We start from the raw sequence: 9,368 nt of genomic DNA on the forward strand, positions 1-9,368 counted from the left end.
GTAAACTGAGGCACTGAGAGATTTACTTTGTATATTTCACACAGCTGGCAAGCAGAGCATATGAACTTTGAACTTTGGTTATTTGTAGTGAAAGAGTCTGATACCGCTCTGCCATTCAAGGGAAGTCCTGATAAAATATCAGTATGGTAAATTAAACAATATAGTCCCCAGAAGATGATTAATGCGTGTCATAAAAACAGGATGGCTGCAAATGAAGAGGGTCAGGATAGGAACAGAACAAAGGCTTTTCTCTTAGTCATCCTTCCTTCAGCACCTATGCACCAGTTCCTGTGTAAAGAGGCATGGGATAGGGTTAAACAAGAACAGCCTGATACGTGATTCATAATTTGTTTTAAAGGTACTAAATACTGAGGTTAACTGCTTAGTGTGCCGTATAGTTGATCCTGTGTGAGAGTTTCACTCAAACTACCCACTTTTGTTCTATTTATAAATTCCTGAAATAAAGGAACTTCTTCAGTGTTATTAAAGTGGAAGCCTGAACAGGTAAGATGCGCCACATCTAACACTACCAGGGCTCTAGGGAAGGAGGGGGACGACTAGGAAATCCTCTCACAGAATCAGATTGAATCGGGCTCATTCAGGTATAGAAGGGCTCCATCTTATAACTGATTTTGAAGGGAGGCATTAAATTAAAACAGGAAGCCAGAAGTGGGCCTGAATTATATTATTCTCTTAGTAGACTAAGAGGAGGCTGAACCTTTGGAAATGCCTGCCGGGAGTTTTTCCTGGGACATTCATTATTTTTCATTCCATTCTGAATCTGGAAAGAGACAGGTTACCTGCTCAGGTTAACGCGAGATCTCAAAAAGTGCTAAATTAGATGCTGGGAAGTGTTAAACCATTGATCAAAGAGATTCCCTGTTTGTTACCCAAGGATTACCTCATTCTCAACACCAGAATTGCTGGGTGTTTCTTTTCGCAGTATCGATCATATTTTTTTTTACTTGCTTGACTGGTTAAAGAACAGGTTTGGTCTTGTCACTAGATTTCTTCACGGTTAAAATGTGAAAATTGTAGAACAGTTGTGCTTTTTGAATGGGCTCTTATTTAGCTCTCATTGTCTTTAAATAAAATTTATTATAGCTATTTGTGTTCTTTTAAAGCTATTTGATTACCTTTTTCTCCGATTACAAATTCATTTGAGTCTAGCTAAAATAAGCTCCAATGTTTACTTATGACTCTGTTGGTCATTTAGTTGGTTTTTGTTTTTTTTCCTTTTTGGTCATGATTTAGGAATTATCATACTGCAAGTTTGATTGTAAAACTTCTATACATTTTCATAATTGAGTTGGTTAGAAAGCTTAATTTTTATCAGTATATTTGAAAGTCATAGATATATAAAAACATAAATGCTTCAAAATTTTCTTTTGCCATGTATTTATATAAAAGTGTCTTTTTACTATTTTTTATTATACTTTATGCCAGCAGGTTGAACAATATCTATGCTGAACACTGAATTTTTAAAGCTTTAGTGCAACAGCTGAAACTTTCTATAAGCTATTATAATGTACTTATATGTACAGTATTAAAATAATTAAAATGTAGGGTCTTATTATAGATGAAATAGAAAAAGTAAAATATTACCTTAAAATATTCATTCCAATGATATGAATTAACTGAAACTTATTATTGCCTTTTACTCTTGAGTACATGATGGAGTACATAGAACAGATAAGAAAATATAATTTCATAACATCACTGAGATGTGCTATAATAGCATTCATGATAAGAAAATGACATTAAAAAGGCATATTTCTCTAAACGGGTATATATAGAATGGTGAAAAAACTAATCCCTACTGTGGAGCTGCTGCTGCTGCTGTTCAGTTACTAAGTCGAGTCCGACTCTTTTTGACCTCATGGACTGTAACCCACCAGGCTCTTCTGTCTGTGGGATTTCCCAGACAAGAATATTGAAGTGGGTAGCCATTTCATCCTCCAGGGGATCTTCCTGACTCAGGGATCAAACCCATATCTCCTGCTTGGCAGGCAGATTCTTTACCACTGATTTACCATACTGTAAAGCACAAGGAACCATACTTAATATCCTGTGATAAACCAAAATGGAAAAGGATATGAAAAAAGATATATGAGTCACTTGGCTATACAATGGTAATTAACATTTTAATTCAACTATATTTCAATAAAACTTTTTTTAAAGGTATGTTTCTCAAAAGAAAGATCTAAATTGTATGCCTAAAGTTATGCACCTGTTTTGTTTGTCAAAACTTCCTGGCCTGTACAGTTAAGATCCATGCATTTCACTATACATTATTTCTCAAACAATTATGCATTGTTTTGAAACTTAGGAGAGAGTGGGTAGGATTACACTGATGAGAATTTTAGTGAAATTTTTAATTTTATTTTTAAAAATAATGTACAATAAAACTGTTTTATGCCATCATATGAATCTTAACACATGGATAGATTCATGGGATCACTACTACAATCAGGATACAGAGCAGTTTCATCATCCCCCCCAATACTGCTTCATTTTACCCATTTGTAGTCAGAATTTCCCCACATCCTTAACCCTTGTCAATCACTGATCTATTCTCTCTTCCTATAGTTTTGACTTAGGGATGTCATATAAATGTAATCACGCTGCTGCTACTGCTGCTAAGTCATTTCAGTTGTGTCCGACTCTTCGCGACCCCATGGACTGCAGCCTACCAGGCTCCTCCGTCCATGGGATTTTCCAGGCAAGAGTACCAGAGTGGGTTGCCATTGCCTTCTCCGAAATGTAATCATACAGTATGTAATTTCTTGAGACTTGATTTTTTCATTCAATGCAATGCTTCTGAAATTCATTCAATTTGTTCTGTGTTTCTTTTGTTCATTCCTTTTGTATTGCCATGTAGTATTCCACTGCATGGATATGCACCATCCTTCATCTATCAAAACCACCGAAGGACATTTGGATTGTTTAAAATTTGGGGCAGTTATAAATAGGACAGTTATTAACAGTTGTGTGCAGGTTTTTGTGTAACCATAAAATTTGATGTCTTTAGATATTAATCCATGCCTACGGGTGGGATTGCTATAATAGGACACAAATGTATTTAATTCTATAAGAAATTGAAAATGGCCATTCCATTTTTGTATTTCCACCACTTCCAGTTGCTCTACATCCTTGCCAGTGCTTGCTTTTTTTTTTTTAAACTTCAGTATTGTAATAGATATGTAGTAGTTAACTCATTGTCTTTTTATTTATGTCCCCCTAACAGTAATTATCTTGAGCATTATCAAGGACTATAAAGGGTTTGAGATGTTATCATATTTGCACATTAGCCTACCAGAGTTTCATGAATGCTGACCAAAGGCATGAGACTCCTGGGTTTGAGACAAAGGAGCTAATTTAGGTAAGGGCTGCAAACTTTTAGCTCTAAGAGAAAATTTCAACTATAGCATTATGAGAATATTTAAAATTAAAACTACTTGCTTGTTGTAAATGTTTCCAACTAAGACTCCTTAAGTTTTTTAAGGTAGGTGGTCCTGGTGGGAACAGACACCCCAAAATTCTGCTGGATGAGCATCAGAAGTTGGACCAGAGGAATTTGCCTGGGTGAGAGAGTGCCCTTCCTAGGAGTCATTGTAGCTATTGGCCCTGACAATTCTGAATCACCAGGGTTATTTCCCCGGTGCTCAGCCAGTTGTTCCTTTTCTTTGCTATGTGATGGCCATCATTTCCTTCTTTCCTGCTCAGGGTCCCTGTAGAAGGATCCTTTGATGTAGAGATGCTACTGAATAATCTCTCACCAGATGCTCACACTAGAGCTGTCTGCAGTGTCTGTCCTGAAGCTTCTCATGTCCATGACATCGATTTCTTGGTAAGGCTGGCTTGTCTCCCAGAGTTCCCAGCAACATCTTTCATCATTGCCCACACTGCTAGTCCTGGGTTGCCACTTTGCACTCTTAACATTCCAAGCAAATTTTAGTAAATCCCTTTCTATTTCTTTTGTTTTCATTGATTTTTTGTCCTTTTTATTGCCACACCATGCCTTTTGGTCAAGTATTCTTTAGAAACAAGGTCATATATCTGAGTAGCAGGTGTGGGTAGTTCTCAAAGTCCCTTCTCCAACTCCAACATCAGTCCTGTGTCCTTGACTCATTCTCTATTACTTAGGATGAGCCTTCATTTTTTATTCAAGTTGCTAGTTTGTCTTTTTTTTTTTTTTTTCCAGCTGTGCCATGGTGCATGTGGGGTCTTAGTTCCCCTACCAGGTATCAAACTCATGCCCTTTGGTTGGGAGCACCGAATCTTAACCCCTGAACCACCGAGGAAGTCCCAAGATGAGACTTTTCATAGTATCCATCACAATCTTAAAGGGCTCTCCTCTGCTATCCTGCAGATCTGTCCAGATTTGCTGAGTCCTAAGTACACACAGCATCACTGGATAGATATGTGTTGTGTGTTAGTTGCTCAGTTGTGTCCGACTCTTTGCAACCACATGGACTGTAGCCCACCAGACTCCTCTGTTCATGAGATTTCCCAGGCAAGAATACTGGAGTGGGTTGCCATTTCCTTCTCCAGAGGATCTTGTCAACCCAGGGATCAAACCTAGGTCTCCCATGTTGCAGACAGATTCTTTACCATCTGAGCCACCAGGGAAGCTAGATATACACATATATATTCCCAAGGTTAGTTTCACTTCACATTTCTATTAGGAAGTCAGTAATGGGCTTCCCTGATGGCTCAAACAGTAAGGAATCTGGAGACCTGGATTCAATCCCTGGGTCGGGAAGATCTCTTGGGGAAGGGAATGGCATCCCACTCCAGTATTCTTGCCTCAAGAATTTCATGGACAGAGGAGCCTCACAGGTTACAGTCCATGGGGTCTCAAGGAGTTGGACATGACTGAGCAGCTAACTTTTCAACATTCTCAATAGACTTGCTTCCTATATTTTTGAATATTATAAAATAATATTTATTTCACATGTCCTATATAAAAGGCATCATATCATTTAATACTCTCAACCCCACGTAGGAGGTGCTTTTTTGGTCAGATTTACAGATGAAAGAACTGGTGTCCCAAGAGGTTAAATACCTCATGATCACAGACCAGGAGTGACAAAGCTGAATTTCCATCTCCAGTTGTCTGCCTTTACAGCCTGCAATGTGAAGTTCCACCCTCTCTCAGGCCACTAGAAGGATTCATATCACAGTTACACATGAAGTCTGTATGATCCTCAAGATTGATTTAATTTTATTTTAAATGTTGTTTTAAAATTGGCATCATTGTGTCTAATTACACTTCTTAGACTAGGCTCAGCTTAGTCATTCTCACATTGTTTCTCAACTTATGGTCTTAGGCAGAACAAAATTTTGTTAAAGAAAATATTGCATAAGGAGGTTCATATGGCAAAATTACATAAGATGTATTCTTCCCAGGGTTTTATATCCAACTTGCCCCCATTTTGTTTAAATATGCTGGAAAAATGTTCTCTTAGCTGGAACAAAATGGCTCTTTGAAAAAAGAAAAGCAGAGACAAATCCAGGCAAATTGTAATGCATCATTTCTCTTTAGACTACAAGCAGAAACCTCAGGTCAACCAGAAATGCCTCACTCTGGAGTCCCTTTGGGGACATTATGCATTGTGGGACATGGAGGGGACTGCTGCCTCCTTTAAGCTGAACCAGGAAATGGGAAGTCCCACTGCCCACGTCTGCAAATCCTCTGTCTTGTTGTTTGGCAATCCGTGTGTTAGTCATTCACTTCAAGGGTTTCTTAAAGAGTATTTATTCCCGAAATAGAGATGCGGAAGTACACCTTTACCACTGGGCAATAACTTCAGCTCCTGTTAACTTTCCCATAGGAGTAAAACTGATCAATGTCACTGTTGTTGAAATTACACAAGTGAACCAGCTAGAGAGTGGAATTTCCCCCCTGTACCCTCCCTCTTGTTTTCATGTACTTTGTAACCTGAGGAGAAGTTTCCATGAGGAAGCAAAGTCTATGTTGAGGTTACCGGGTGATGTATGGAAGAGCTCAAGCACAGAAGCTGCCTTTAAACTGCCAAAAGGAATAAAACTCTGTTGTGTCCACGATTGACCTGTGTAAGCAAAATGCGAAATGTTTTCCTTTGCAGAGGCGTTGGCGAGGTTCCTTCCCTCACGTGAGTATCTTACAAGACGCCCACTGTTCTCCATTCTAACATCCCCATGGTGATAGAACTACCTAAATAACGCTGCCCATGAGGGATTTTCATCCACTGGCAATGATACTCATTCATGATTGTGTGGGCAGCATTTTTTTTTTTTTTTTGCTTTACTTAGGAAAATGTTTCCTACTATATTGATGCATGCCTAAAGCTAAGCTAAACAGAAACATAAAATGGAGAAATGAGTTAATTATCTAGTTTTTCTGATTAGTATTTAGATTATTTGAAGCAAAAGTGAGTTTTCCTTTACTTTTTCCAGAGTATTTCTTCAAAGCCATGTAACTTTACATATGTAGCTGTATCTTCAGATATAGCTGTTGAAGTTTTCGCCCCTGTATCTTCTTTACTCAAGATTATTTTTTAATCTTCCTCATTTAAATTTTATTGTGAAAATCAGTATAATCATGAAAACACTTCTGAACCACACCATTTAATAGTATTGAATCAAGAAAAATATTTTACTTGGAAGCATTGAACTTCTCAGATGATGTTTACATTTTATTTACTTTCTAAGAGAAATACCTGAGACCTAAATTGAGACCTAATTTTGAAGGTCTTGCTTTAGGTACTGGTGCTTCACCTCTGGGGCCCACTTGGTTCCAAACTGAGGAGAAATTTATGATCATAAGCACAATCTGCCTCCTGGATCCCCACATGCATCACATAAGGGACTTTTTCCTTTTCCGCAGTATGAGGTGAAATTGCATTGACAGGACTCAGGAGGGCTGAAAGGTGAAATAAGGTGAAATATTGGATCCTTCATGTGTCTTGAATAAGCACCGTGTACCAGGTTCAGTCCCCTACATGGAAAAATAAAGGTTAGCTGAATGAATGAATTGTGGTGCTAGAGAAGACTCTTTAGAGTCCCTTGGACTTCAAGGAGATCAAACCAGTCAATCTTAAAGGAAATCAACCCTGAATATTCATTCAGGAAGGTCTGATGCTGAAGCTCCAATACTTTGGCCACCTGATGCGAAGAGCCAGCTCATTGGAAAAAACCCTGATACTGGGAAAGGTTGAAGGCAAGAGGAAAAGGGGGTGACCGAGGATGAGATGGTTAGATTGCATCACTGGCTCAATGGATATAAGTTTAAACAAACTCTGAGAGATAGTGAAGAACAGGGAAGCCTGGCATGCTGCAGTTCATGGGATTGCAAGCAGTCGCGCATGACTGAGCAAATGAACAACAAAAACAAAACCATCAAATGAAACAATCATTCATTTATTTAAATGTTAATTTTTTTCACGTGTTAGATTTTGCCTGTTGGCATTTTTATCCTCAGATAAATGGTTATGTCATTGATTGGAAGCTGTCATCCCTACTAAGAGCTAAGGGTTACAGCCATGTGAGGAATAGCACCAGTTAACAGCCACTAGGCCCTCCAGGGCACCTGGCTCAGTTCTACATGCTTTCAGTTCAGTTCAGTTCAGTTCAGTCGCTCAGTCGTGTCCGACTCTTTGTGACCCCATGAATCACAGCACTCCAGGCCTCCCTGTCCATCACCAACTCCTGGAGTACACTCAGACTCACGTCCATCGAGTCAGTGATGCCATCCAGCCATCTCATCCTCTGTCGTCCCCTTCTCCTCCTGCCCCCCATCCCTCCCAGCATCAGAGTCTTTTCCAACGAGTCAACTTTTCGCGTGAGGTGGCCAAAGTACTGGAGTTTCAGCTTTAGCATCATTCCTTCCAAAGAAATCCCAGGGCTGATCTCCTTCAGAAGGGACTGGTTGGATCTCCTTGCAGTTCAAGGGACTCTCAAGAGTCTTTCCCAACACCACAGTTCAAAAGCATCAATTCTTCAGCACTCAGCCTTCTTCACAGTCCAACTCTCACATCCATACATGACCACAGGAGAAACCATAGCCTTGACTAGGCGGACCTTTGTTGGCAAAGTAATGTCTCTGCTTTTGAATATGCTATCTAGGTTGGTTATAACTTTCCTTCCAAGGAGTAATCGTCTTTTAATTTCATGGCTGCAGTCACCATCTGCAGTGATTTTGGAGCCCCAAAAAATAAAGTCTGACGCTGTTTCCACTGTTTCCCCATCTATTTCCCATGAAGTGATGGGACCAGATGCCATGATCTTCGTTTTCACAAAAGTCGAAGTCCTTTTGTTATCCTCTTTTGTAGAAAAGTCATTTGAGTCACAATGAGGGGTTTATGTTTTAAGCACTCAGTAAATTTGGTCAATGGAGAAAGTGAAAACGAAGGCAAATGGAAGTAAGGTGCTTTGAGTTACTGGTATATGGAAGGCATATTATACTCACTGCTTGATTGAAACCAAATGAATACCTAGAGGAAGGAAATTTAACCCTCTTTTAGGCAGGAAGAAAGACCAAGGTTCTGGGGAATCAAACCATTTTCTGAATATACTTAGCTAGAAAATGAAAGTTAACAAGAGCAATCCAGGACCCCTCTGCTGCTGCTGCTGCTAAGTCGCTTCAGTCAGGTCTGACTCTGTGCGACCCCATAGATGGCAACCCACCAGGCCCTCCCCGTCCCTGGGATTCTCCAGGCAAGAACACTGGAGTGGGTTGCCATTTCCTTCTCCAGTGTGTGAAAGTGAAAAGTGAAGGTGAAGTCGCTCAGTCATGTCCGACTCTTTGCGACCCCATGGATTGCAGCCTACCAGGCTCCTCTGTCCATGGGATTTTCCAGGCAAAAGTACTGGAATGGGGTGCCATTGCCTTCTCCTCCAGGACCCCTCAGAATCTGCCTATTTAAGACAAATAAGGGATCCAGTGAGTGGCACCCCAGTGCCTGGTATGCAATGGGAGTTGTTCCTGATTGCTAGGGAAATAGACTGCTTGTGATCATAAATTTTTCCTCTGCTTAGAACTAAGCCAGAAATGGAGATGAAGCATAGCTGGAATTTGTATTCATTTCCTAGGGCTGCTGTAATAATATACCATAAATGGAGGGTGAGGAGAGGCTTAAACAACAGAAATGTATGGTCTCACAATTCTGGAGGCTAGGAAACCAAAGTCAAGGTGTCTGCAGGGTTGGTTTCTTCTGAGGCTATGGAGGAAAAGACTCTACAAGGCCTCTCTTCTCAGTTTGCCCACGGCCATCTTCTCCTTGTATCTCTCCAAACTGTCCTTCCTTTACACATGTCTGCTTCTGTGTCCCAATTTCCTCCTTTTATAAGGACATAAGGGGCTTCCCAGGTGGCACTAGTGGTAA

The 9,368-nt window shown here is 39.9% G+C and overlaps 1 long non-coding RNA gene across 1 annotated transcript; it reads left to right on the forward strand.

Moving 5' to 3' along the window:
• Nucleotides 1-370: 370 nt before the first annotated feature.
• Nucleotides 371-6,160, forward strand: LOC147361744 (uncharacterized). The gene is made up of 2 exons (XR_015137622.1): nt 371-504; nt 2,590-6,160. It is a non-coding gene; the product is annotated as an uncharacterized LOC147361744 (long non-coding RNA).
• The last annotated feature ends 3,208 nt before the right edge of the window (nt 6,161-9,368 follow it).

This window comes from Bos grunniens, chromosome 12, assembly GCF_055505025.1.
Source record: "Bos grunniens cultivar Pamir isolate PY7600 chromosome 12, Bosgru_T2T1.0, whole genome shotgun sequence".
Classification (NCBI taxonomy): domain Eukaryota; kingdom Metazoa; phylum Chordata; class Mammalia; order Artiodactyla; family Bovidae; genus Bos; species Bos grunniens.